This window comes from Cupressus sempervirens, chromosome 10, assembly GCF_028749045.1.
Source record: "Cupressus sempervirens isolate cs-2001-9-10 chromosome 10, ASM2874904v1, whole genome shotgun sequence".
NCBI classification, from domain to species: domain Eukaryota; kingdom Viridiplantae; phylum Streptophyta; class Pinopsida; order Cupressales; family Cupressaceae; genus Cupressus; species Cupressus sempervirens.
The window spans coordinates 865,064,431-865,077,227 of record NC_143127.1 but is presented as its reverse complement, the minus strand read 5'-3'; the positions used below and the strand labels follow the sequence as shown (position 1 = coordinate 865,077,227).

General features: G+C 36.9%; 1 protein-coding gene across 4 annotated transcripts in view; it reads right to left on the bottom strand.

Annotated features, from left to right (window-relative positions):
* Nucleotides 1–12,797, bottom strand: part of LOC149536757 (Ubiquitin system component Cue protein) — a 122,542-nt gene that overhangs the window by 67,063 nt on the left and 42,682 nt on the right. The gene's annotated exons all lie outside the window — the stretch shown is intronic.

Here is a 12,797-nt window from a genome sequence, read left to right as displayed (position 1 = left end):
ACCATGTCTTCACTAACCTTCAGCTGGTTCTTTAAGACATGCATCTCATTATTGTCATATTGATACAACTTATCTTCTTGTAGTGTCACCTTCGACTGTTCATGGAAATGAATAATATGCATATAAGAAACATCTGGTTCATCATACAAGGACTTTTAACGTGTTGTTACCTTGAGTACAACCCACCTCATCAACATGTTTGTCAAAGCTAACCTCCAAATCACCAACGTAGAAACTTGTATGTTTCTTATCCACATCTCAAATCATCTTATCTACAGTTTTCCCTGCGCTGGTCTGAATTTCTTTTACCTCCTCTTCATGATTATGATTCCCACAAATAGGATCGGGTGTATTAGTACCCTCACATGTCGGGCAAATTTGCTCCTACCTCGTAGCGATTCCTTTAACTTGTAAATCTTTCAAGTTCTTTACTATCAACTGCAAAACTTTCTTCATCACCATATCATTGTAGGTTGTTGTAGGAAAGGTTATTCACATGATCTCATTGAGATAAGAAGCAACCACACAGTTAACCTATTTATCTCAATGCTCCATGAACTTGCGCTAGACCAAGGTCACCATTGAAGGTTGTAAAGTCCAATTTAAGAGCGTATCATCTATCGGCTCTATCCTGGTCAAATATGTTTCTATCTCTTCCAATTAGGAAAGAACATCATTTGAGGATTCCATATGTTCTAGATGCAATCCCAACACATACAACCAACCAAAATCTTTCTCTTTCTGCAAGTTTCTCAATTGTTCACTATTAAGGGTGTTATTGAATTCTTTTGAGAAAACCCTATGTTTCAAATTTTCTATTTTCGAGAAGATTTGTCGAGAGTAGCTATGCAAGGCTGATATTTTGACTTCTGAGATCGACCACTAAAGGTACTACCCTGTTTGCCTCTAAAATTTCCTTCCCCACGAAGAAAATCAAACAGTTTTTCTTAAAGGTTGTGAACGTTTATCCACTAACACAATCTTGACTTTACTTTGCAACCATTTAGGAAATATTAACACCGTGAACTGAAAGATTGTCACAATCGCCAATGAATACCACATGACCTGCAATAGAAGTTTCTCTGAGTTAACATTATTAGATACTCCAATCACCTCCTGCCATGGATAGCTTGCTAGTTGTTCCTGGTAAAGATAATCTTAAGTTCAAAGAGTTCAATTTTGGCACAGGAGATGATCCTTGTTACTACCCAAATTGAAGCTGAACATTTTGAAAGATTTGCTGCCTGTATTTCTCTGTGCAAATTACTACGTGTCTTTTGTGATGCTTGAATGATACTCATCAAGGAAATCTTCCTAACTAAAATGCACACCTCCAAGGTTCCTCCCTGCACTCAGAATTGCCCGCCTATTCCCAGAGAGATATGAGTATTGATTTGAATTAATAATATCAGACTGGTGCAATCTGGAATCGACTTCAGATATATTTCTTCGTACTCAATAGCTCTTGCCCAAATTCATCCCCATCAACAACCTATGGATTTCCAAACCAATACTAGTTGATGCTAATCAAATCAGGAGTCACTGCAATAGCAAATAGATTGTTTGGATATGTGCACAATTATGACGATGTCATCCAAGACAAACTGGCTAGAATGCGAAAGAACTCCACCAATCACAAGCTCTCACAATGAGGAGTATAACAGAGTCCCTACGGGCAATTCAAAATCATAGATTAATAAGGTTAGAGGCCCCCAAAATATTAACACGGTGTAATTTCCTAATCGTAGGTGTTATTTGTCTTTTTTCCAATTATAAGGATTCTTTAACCAAGGGATTGACAACTGGAAACAATATCTTTGAAAGTTATTCTATCAGCGGACCGGAAGTTAATTTCTCTTAACATGTGACTCCATTGGCTCGAACTGGGCCTTTCCTTGTAAGTTCTTTGTCTTAGACAGATCTTTCAACTGTAGATACTGGCAAAGGCAAGGTTGTTACTCCGACCCGTCGATGATATGTGAATCATGCTCCTTACTTGTGAATGAAAACTTGATAATACTCTCGACTATTAACTCAACACTTCCCCACAAATTAGCTTCTATCAGGAGTGTTACTTCTGAGATGCTTGGCTATTATTGATTCAGACGTTACATGCATACAATTTCTTCCATGTCGAATCATGTAATGCTCCGCATTGAATATTCTAGCACATCTCAATTACATCCACACCTAAAATACCTTCAACTATAGTCTTGAATCAAACTCATGTCTCAATGCATGCATGACATCCTGACAATCTTCATATGTTTCGCTTTTCTAAACATAGAGCCTGCTAGGCGCATAGGCATCACCCGACTTACTTGTAACGGTGTGCGTTACTAAACTCTGTCTTCTCAAAACTACCACCCACGTGTCAATGTGTTCCCACTATTGTGTCTGCTCCTACTAATCTCAGATGCTTAACAGTTTCTATTTGCAATACAATATCTTCTAATCAATTCATTCCAACTACAATGAGATCATTTGGCCTATTTCAAAATAGTGTCGAAACTCTGGTTAAAGCAAACGGCTTCTATTTTCGATAAACTGATTGCTCACTCCTCCAAATAATTTTCAACCACAGTTCCGGCTAAGTAGCAATCCACGGCATCATTATTTTATTGTTAAACTTCCTTGACCTTCTACAATGACTCATCCCTTTGTATATTGCTCGAGCATGCACAAATAGAGGAAAGATGCCCAAACTTGTGCCTTGTATGTTGCGTTCAACACATCCCAATACTATTGGAGCCTAAATGCAAAGTGTTACCCTCCGTCAATGGAATACCATGTTTTACTGAAATTTGCCTCCCAAGCCCTTTTCAACAAGCTCTCAAAGCTACATCAAAAATTCAAAATTCCATACACAATGGCAACCTTTCATTTCCAACAAACAGGAGTTGACCTTTGTTAAAATCTCGTGCCTTCAACTATTACAGTTGTTATGCTATCCCAATAGCCACAGCAAGAAACGGCTCCTCAGAGCTATCAACTAATACAAAAGTGTATTGCCGAAAACTTTAGACTTTCGTGCTTGATTTTGAGCACACCGCACTTATAATATCTCGAGAAGTGTTGTTTTAATCCTCCATATACATTCACGACAATTACAAAGCTCTTACCTCCCAATTAAAGGTCCATTTAAAGTAAAATAATCAACTAACATAAATTATATTCTTCTCCCAAACCGCTAAAAGATGAAATGACACCCTTCTAATCATCTTCTTTGAACAACCGTTTTCTAGAGCTTGTAGTGTTTCACAAATACACCTCTATCTAGGATGTCCGTAGAAAAATATCATCCAGAATCAATCCTATGTAAGAGAGAAAAACACTGAGGTTGCTCCCTTCACCACAGCAAGCACGAATGAAGTAGATGGAAGCTTTGTCTCTATATATTGTCGGGCTCCAGATTCGACAAATGCTTGAATTTAAATATTTGAGATCGTATGCATTTATTTATTGCTGCATAACATTTGCAACCAAACGACCCAATAACGACCTTGGCTACACCTAAAATACAATATTTAATTGTTTCTCACATTTTCTTTGTCACAAGAGCTTGATACTGAAGATTTATCCCTCTATTGAAGAGGTTGTATATCATTTCTCTAGCCAAGCTGTAGTCGAAACTCTTCTAGCAAAAGAATTAATATTTCAAAAATCTTTAAAGAACATCTTTCTTGCACTTGCACATTGCAAAGGCGACCAATTAGAATATATGGACTTCTACTGAAATGATGAAAAGAAACCGGCACAACAAATTTTCTCAACCTTTGATGAACAAAAAATATTCACTGCTTCGTCTTCAAAAATATAAATCAATTCCGAAATTTTTGTAAATGTTTGTTATACATAACCCATTCAAGCAGGCAGGAAAAGCCAACTCTGATACAACTGAAATATCCACAATAGATATTTACCTGGTTGCTTCCTAAAAATAATATTCAAAACTTAAACATAGGCAGATGTATTACGAAACAATGATAAAAACCCGCAAATTCTCATAAAATGCCTTGAAACGGGTTATTGCATTATACAACAGCAATACAATAACTATTATTCAAAGTCCAACCTTAAAGACAATTTTACAATCAGATTGGAATGCTAAGAGAAGAACCTATAAGCGCATGCGAGGCACTTGAAGTGATGTCTCCACGGACAATGGGTTTGCATCCACTATCTACTGGCACGAGGGGCTACGTCCTCACACTGGCTAAAACCTGAAGCTTTTTGAATAACTGTCGCAAGAGAGAAACGGAAATCTGAATCATAAAACAAGCATCTCCCAAATGAAAGAGTCTCTTTCCTTTTAATCCACAAAGTTGTGACTCTTCAACTCCCTTCCTGGCTTTTGTATTATCCTTCCTTGTCACCTTTAGCCACCTTATAATATTAAATTGCCCCTTTTTTATTCACGCTGTCATAGACAATTTTAATATTATAGGAATATGCCTTTAATCTTCTAATGTCCCAAAAGGGGACATCACATAGTTTTAATGGATATCCATCAAATCCCCCTATTTGTAAATAGGTGAATTATGCGAATTGAATGAAGAAGCTACCGTACTTTTTGATTACTGTTGTTGCTTCCTTTGAAATTCTTTGAGCAAGATTGCCTTGAAGTTTCCTTACTGTCAACATAATAAATGAATTATTCACCCTCATGAAATGTTTATGGCTTTCCTATAATTTGAAATAAGGGTAGTAATAATATATCTGGGTGTTTTGATTACGTGTTCCTCTAGTGCTAAGGCGTGGCCATGACCTTACACTTGCTATAGCATACACCAGATCGATAAACTAGTTGATTGACATGTGAAAGCATTGATTGATCTCAAAGTCTATCACGGATGATTTTTCCCCAATATATAAACTACTTTCCAATTGAGATAACAATAATGAAGAGATACATCCAAATCTTGAATTTTGAAGATTCTTGACTACCCATGAGGCGGTGAAGCAAGATTATCAGATTAGAGATTTCATCAATGAAGAGAAAGCAATGAAGCTTTTTTAGAAATTGAGATTTTCTGCCCCTCAATATTGATGGAGCCCAAATTTGGGCTTCCATTTTTGAAATAATGTGGAAGATTCGTGTCCAAGTTTGTTGGTGATACTCGTTCTTTGTAAAAAAAAAAAAGACTTGTTGCAACCAATTATGAAACACACAGTAACAAGACTGAACAGACAATATTAGCAAATTTCAGACAAGAAAATCAAAACAAAATTTTGAAGGATTGCTAAGATGAAGACTAAATCAATTAATGATTTACAAACATCATGTTTAGCTGATTACAGGTTGCTGAGAGAATTTTGCTTGCCTACAAAGCTGATCAGGAATGGGCCTCTGCTTACAAGCCATCCAAAGATGTAAATGAAATTCCAAGGAAACACCAAAACATGAAGAGTCAATTATAGGTGTCTTGAGCAGATTTAAAGATTATCTTTGCAACCAAGTGCAAGTCTTGGCAATTATTCCATATATACAAGCATCAACCATTATCCAACATCCAATTTTCATTTTAATTGAAAATGAGGACTTTGCTAGTCGAAGAACTCCAAAAGTTTAAATTCACTATAGAAAAGCTTTGAACCAAACAGTCAGCATTTGAGGTCAAGGTTTACCCGCCTGGGTGTAGTGGAGCCTGAAGTGCAGGGGAATCAAGAAGTATTCCCGTTCGTTGGCCAAAACTGATTGAGAAGTCTTATTGGAGAAGTGGTAGGCTCTTGGATTTCCAATTTGCAGTTTTTGGAACCAACAGATTGGCAACTCTACTGGGGAATTATCCATTAGATATTTTGGAAGTTTACCTACTTTGATTTACAAAATATTTTGAGAACTTTTACTCACTCCATCCGAGTCTACCAACAAATTGACGACTCCGCTGGGCAGAGTAAATGAAATTCCAAGGAAACACCAAAACGTGAAGAGTCAATTATAGGTGTCTTGAGTAGGTCTAAAGATTATCTTTGCAAGCAAGTGCAAGGCTTGACAATTATTCCATATATACAAGCATCAACCATTATCCAGCATCCAATTTTCATTTTAATTGAGTTTGAGGACTTTGCCAACCGGAGAACTCCAGAAGTTTAAATTCGCTATAGAAAATCCTTGAACCAGACAGTCAGTGTTTGAGCTGAAGGTTTACCCACCTGGGTGTAGCGGAGCCTGAAGTGCAGGGGAATCCAGAAGTATTTCCGTTCATTGGCTAGAACTGATTGAGAAGTCCTATCGGCGAAGTGGCAGGCTCTTGGATTTCCTATTTGCGGTTTTGGGAACCAACAGATTGGCGACTCTACTAAGGAACTATCCATTGGATATTTTGGAAGTTTACCTACTTTGATTTACAAAATATTTTGAGAACTTTTACTCACCCCATCCGAGTCCACCAACAGATTGGCGACTCCGCTAGGGAGAGTTGCTCGCAATACATATTGCAAAGTTACCCAAAATTTCTAAGTTCGTAGACCAGTATAAGAAAGAAGTTGTATCACTTCATTTAAGAGTGTACTCTGCTGGAAGTGAGAACCCGGGAAGATCAATACATTCCTCGAAAGCGGTGGCGACTCTATTCAATAAAATTTCAGTTGGTAACTCTGCTAAAGGAGAAGACTCAGAAGGAAGTGATTTGATTGTGTACTATGGAGAATATGTACTGTGATCAGGAAGTGGGTCTATGTTACACAATGGGGGAGGTGGACATACACTCCTTGGATGCATTTTTCAATCTAGAAAGATATGAAGGTGAGACATCGGCACATTTGTTTATAAGGATGGTGGATATTTTTCGGGAAGAACCTCCAGACGTCATGCCTTCACGCAAGGAATTGATAAGAAGTTTCGTGAGTTGGGAATCTTGCCAAAAGATCCTGATGTGATGCTTCTCTTCCAAATATTGGATGAAAGTCCAAGTTATATATCTCCTTTGGACGCATATTTGAATTTAGAAAAGCAAGAAGATGAATCTGCAACACAGTTCTTTATGAGAATGTTTAATGCCTATCAGGAAATACCTTCAAAATATAGACCTCCATCATCTGATCTTCTCTACAGGATGCGGGAATTAGGCCTCTTATATGATCATTAGTTTCTTAGCTTTCACAAACTTATGGATAATGAACTAGTTGCAAAGGAGAATGAATGTGAGACTAAAATAACATATAAGTTAGATAAAGTTTCAAATTCAAATGGAGATGAAAATTTTGAACATTATAAAGGAGAATCAGCCCATGCTGATACTTATATGCCTTCAAATGAAAGTGAATGTGAAAATGAGGAAGAGGATTCTCTAAGCGTAGAAGAAATTTCAGCCTTGTTAGATCTAGAATATTAGAAACATATTGAAAGAAATGGTCCAATTTTTTTCTCAAATCACCATGGTGAGTAGGTTGATCGATCAGTGCATTCTCAAGATGTATTGGATGAAGGAGATAGTAATTCACAGGAATCATATAGTGAGGATGAGGTAGAATTGCATACAATGTATGAACATGAGGAAGTGTCAGGAGGTAATGAAGATTTTAGTCTTGTTGATGAAACATCAGATGACCTGGATAAAAGCTCTCACGAAAGCATGGCTGAATTCTCTATATTCCTGAACCCATTGTTCGAAGAAGAAGTGATAGAAGTACATCTGAATTCACTATATTCTCAAATTCATTGTTTGAAGAGGATTTTCTTTGTAGCCAAATCTATCAGCACCATGTTGAAGATAGCGGAGTGACAGAAGATACATCTGAATTCACTATATTCTCAAATCCATTGTTTGAAGAGGATTTTCTTTGCAGCCAAATCTATCAGCACCATGATGAAGATAGCGGGTCTGATTTTGAAATTGATGAAACTCATGAAGTGTATTCAGAAGGTGAAACATCTTTCGGCTCATCCCATGAGCAAGAGTTGTAGCAAATATGTGAAGAAGCGATAGAATCAAAAAGGCATAGTGAGGAGAGTATGTTTGAGCATGATTCTGAAAATTATCCAGGTATCCAATCTGATCTTGATATAAAAGCAGTAATAGCTGATGGAGATAAACCATTCTCAACGCCTTAATGTGAGGATAAGCAATATCCGGAGTGTGGGAACAAAGCATATTGTGTGCAAGGAGATGTTCAAAACCGTGATATAAATGTTTGCATGATTGATCAAAACCATGACTATGAGGATCCTCCATTCAGCAAAAATCATACGGCACTTGACGACTTCTCAAAAGATAAAAGTTAAGACACATCCGAACATTTTATATTCTCTTAGGAGAAAGCATTTCATATTTTTTATTGTATGAAGGAATAAGGGGCTCATTATGACTTTGTAATATAAATTCTATTATTTTATTTTAATAATAAAATAAAATGTTCTTTATTTATTATTAAAGGCGTGGAGATTTAAAATGCAGGCAAATCGTCCTTTATAATTATTTTCTAGAATTCTGTATACAATTTAAATATCCGATAAGTGGACAAGGTCATTTAGCATTTATATTCGATCATCATAGATAGTGTGAAATATTAAATTGTTTCCGTATCTATGTCCAGATTGTCTCGCAGAGGAGTTAAGGTTCAATTTGGACTAATTTAAAATTGCATATACTTTTGATCTGTTGCATTATTATTGGCAGTATAAGTGCATGGAACATTATGAAGTTGTACGTGAAAATTCACTGAAGTTGACTCTATTGCCTAGATGAGCAGAGGCACTGGTCATTTTATTATTGAAGTCAAAAAATCTCTAACTTCCTTCCTACAAGCATCAACCATTATCCAACATCCAATTTTCATTTTAATTGAGTTCAAGGACTTTGCCAGCCGGAGAACTCCAGAAGTTTAAATTCGCTATAGAAAATCCTTGAACCAGATAGTCAACGTTTGAGGAAGGTTTACCCGCCTGGGTGTAGCGGAGCCTGAAGTGTAGAGTAATCGAAAAATATTCCCATTCATTGGCCAAAACTGATTGAGAAGTCCTATCGGAGAAGTGGTTGGCTCTTGGATTTCCAATCTACGGTTTTGGGAACCAACAGATTGGCGACTCTACAAAAGAGATGTCAATGGTTGGTGAGAATATTAAAGAAATAACACAAATAAATATGAATGAAGATATGATCGAAGACCTGTAGGCGGATAAGATATTTTCGAAGAGTTTATGTGCATGAAATATGGTGGACGGGCTCAAGATTAAGGAGAGTATGTTGGAGAATAATTCTGAAAGTTTTCCAAATATCCACTCAAAACAGAGTTTTGATAAGACTTAAGTAATTTCTTCTAAATTTGAGTTGTCTTCAAAGCTTCTTTATGAGGGGAAACAAAGTATTGAGTATGGTGATATATCAAATTGTGTACATAAAGATCTTCCATTCAGCAGAAACTACAGTACATCAAATGATCTCTCAAAGCCTAAACATAAGACAGATACCAAAGATTGCATTGATCAAACAAATCCACTAAGTGGTGTCCATAAAAACAATGCATCAGATTCAGCAAGGGTTCAAATGTTGGGGCTGGATGATTCAGAAATTTATCTATTTTTAAATAATATTGTTGATGAAGAAAGGGCAAGTTCTAATCCTAAACAAATAATGAACCGGAAGCATGTCATGATCAGAAGAGAGGTGGTGTTACATAATCAGAACTATGTGTTTGATAGAGGAAAGAACCAAAGTACATTTTTTGGGGGCCTGGGGCCACCCAATTTCACCTTGCACCATGCTAAGCATGGATGCTCGGTCTGCTCCTCCAGAGATGGCTGTAATCTCGCTATGCTCATAGGGAGCATACGTCCCCAACACGAGCCACTAATGGAGCCCAAATTTGGGCTTCCATTTTTTAAATAATGTGGAAGATTCCTGTCCAAGGTTGTTGGTGATACTCGTTCTTTGTAAAAAAAAAGACTTGTTGCAACCAATTATGAAACACACAGTAACAAGACTGAACAGACAATATTGGCAGATTTCGGACAAGAAAATCAAAACAAAATTTTGAAGGATTGCTAATATGAAGACTAAATCAATTAATGATTTACAAACATCATGTTTAGCCGATTATAGGTTGTTGAGAGAATTTTGCTTGCCTACAAAGCTGATCAGGAATGCGCCTCTGCTTACAAGCCATCCAGAGATGTAAATGAAATTCCAAGGAAACACCAAAACGTGAAGAGTCAATTATAGGTGTATTCCCGTTCGTTGGCCAGAACTGATTGAGAAGTCCTATCAGACAAGTGGCAGGCTCTTGGATTTCCAATCTGCGGTTTTGGGAACCAATAGATACCAACAATCATTTCTTTGCCAGACTATTCAAACACTTGCTTCGATTCTCACTGAAATATTCCAGTGCCCTTTGCTTGCCGATATTAGTCTACTACTCTTTGTAAGTTTAAATGACAACCTGAAACTGTTGATATGGAAATTCCATCAGTATTAAGTGGTTGTCAAGTGTTTGGATTTCCCTTGCAACTGGCTTGTAACCCTTTACACGATCAAATATTAAATCTGTACATTGCACAAGTATTGGAAACCAGTTGCATGTGCTAACCTGCTTTCAACTGTTCTATAAGCAAGTGTAGATGCATTCTCATCTGTCACTGCTCTCCAAAATTCGTTAAGATCAACATGACCCAGCTTGGTATCAGAGATATTCGGTAACGTGGTCTATGTGTTGTACTTCATTATGAGCAGCTTTCAAAGTCACTGTATTCCAAATGCCTTTTGGGTCCCCTTGCAAAATTCTTTAACTTATTCTTGACAAAATCTGGCTTTTTCTGATGTAACTATATGTTAATGAGCAAACTCGTTTTTACCTTGTGCATGCAAAACATTCTTGTGTACAAACTTATTTCAGCAATGTTGTTGCATATCCGTTTGGAGATTCCCAACAGCAGCTAAACAGCAAACAGGAACACAAATATTTCTGCTTAAAAGTTCAATTGACAGTGGGTAGTTCATTCACTACATCATTTGGTGCCTTCACAAAGATCTTGTTAGAACTGTCAAAGCTGATCAACATGGGGATTCTCGAGTCTTCAAGGTCCACAGCTTTAGTAGCTACTCAAGGCAATCAAGGGAAAGGAAAGTTCCAACAATCAACCAAGCCGAAGCCACAGAAAGATAGAGCACAATAGTCCTCTCCTAAGGGGAAATCATCCAAAAGGAGTTACCTAACTGTGCATACTGCAGTAAATTAAGGCATGATGAGCACAAATGTTATGTCAACAAAATAGATGAGTTGCAGCGCCTTCTTAAGAAGAATTAAATCAATTTGCCTTCATGAATGTCTATTTAAGATACTTCACAACAAACAGAATTTGATAAGGGAAGGAGTTTCACCATTGGAACAAATAAGGGTAAAGGAAAAGCTCTTTTTGCTTCTACGCGTGATAAATTGGGGAAATGGTGTCTAGATTTAGAGGCTTCTCATCATATGGCATCTTCATAATCTCTGTTCTCTTCATTTGATCCTTGTCACATGCCACTGATTTTGATGGGAAATCATAAATATATGAATGTGATTCAGAAAGGATCATACAAAGTCATCTTTCTTACTCCTTATCCCTCCATACAAATAGATATATTACATCCGTACTTCTCTTCCTTGTTTGACTAGTTCTCAGCTTCACCATTTCTATGTATAAGTTTGGCGTAATATTCAAGCATCTCTTCTTGATAATCTTCGTTCTGCAAATCGGGACAGCCTCCTGATTATGGAATTCAATTTAAGTTGGCCTTCTTCTATTTTACTTCTCTTCTAATTGTTTTACTTCTATAAGAGCCATCATCTTGTGCTTCCTGAGGAGAAACTGATCATGTAACTGTAGCATACATAAGGTCACTGCATTGTTCTGACTGTGAGGAGTATTTTTCATCAGTGATACTCAAGAGATGACTTGTACTGCAACTATAATTATCACATCTGAATCTGGTCAATGTACTTTTGCTTCAGCAAACTTATATATCTGTTTAGATGCTGTGCATATGATCAGTGCTTGATCATTCTTATCATCTCTATCTTTAATTTAGTATCAGTGAGATACTTGGAGTATTGATTATATTATATGAATTAAGCAAGGTATGCTTGAACTCTCAAGGAGTTAATGATATCTGAATTGTTCTGATAAGCTGCTCAAGCTTAAGATCTTTATACAGAACCTTTGATTATTGAATAAAAGGATCAATTTCAAGTGTGATTGTGTTTTAAAACATATTGTTTGAATATAAGTAGTAGGTAAGATCTAAGATTTTTTGTTTGCCATGGTGCTTGGGACTCTAAAATTTGCCAAAATTAGAGTTCCATCAGGGTGGTTGATAATGCACCTCGATTGTACTCTTTTGCAAACTTTGTTCCCATTGATGACAATGATTCTTCAGATGATGATCACACATCCAGTATGTACTCAACATTCAGGAGAGCTTTGGCTACTTAAACTTCGGTATTCTCACATGCGATCAAGTTCTTGAGCCTTCTATTCCACCCCCTCCTATTGAGATCACATCTATCATTGCTCCTTATGATGCTTATATTGCTACAATTTTGTCTTCTTGTGATTTAGTGCAACACGGTGTACATTATCTTCCAAACGAAGTTCCTTGAGATAACTTCTTGACAGACATTATAGGGTTATTTGTACAGTCCTATGTTGCAGTTTTGGGAGATTGTTGATGATATTCTTCTTCTCTTTAATGAAGATGATCCTTCTTCAGTTGTTGTGAGGTAACACTATTTGCAGTGGGTCAACATCCCTCGACGGATTTGCGACATGGTTTACCCTCATGTGTCTTCTATAGGTCTAGTGGATGTGTCGAGCATTG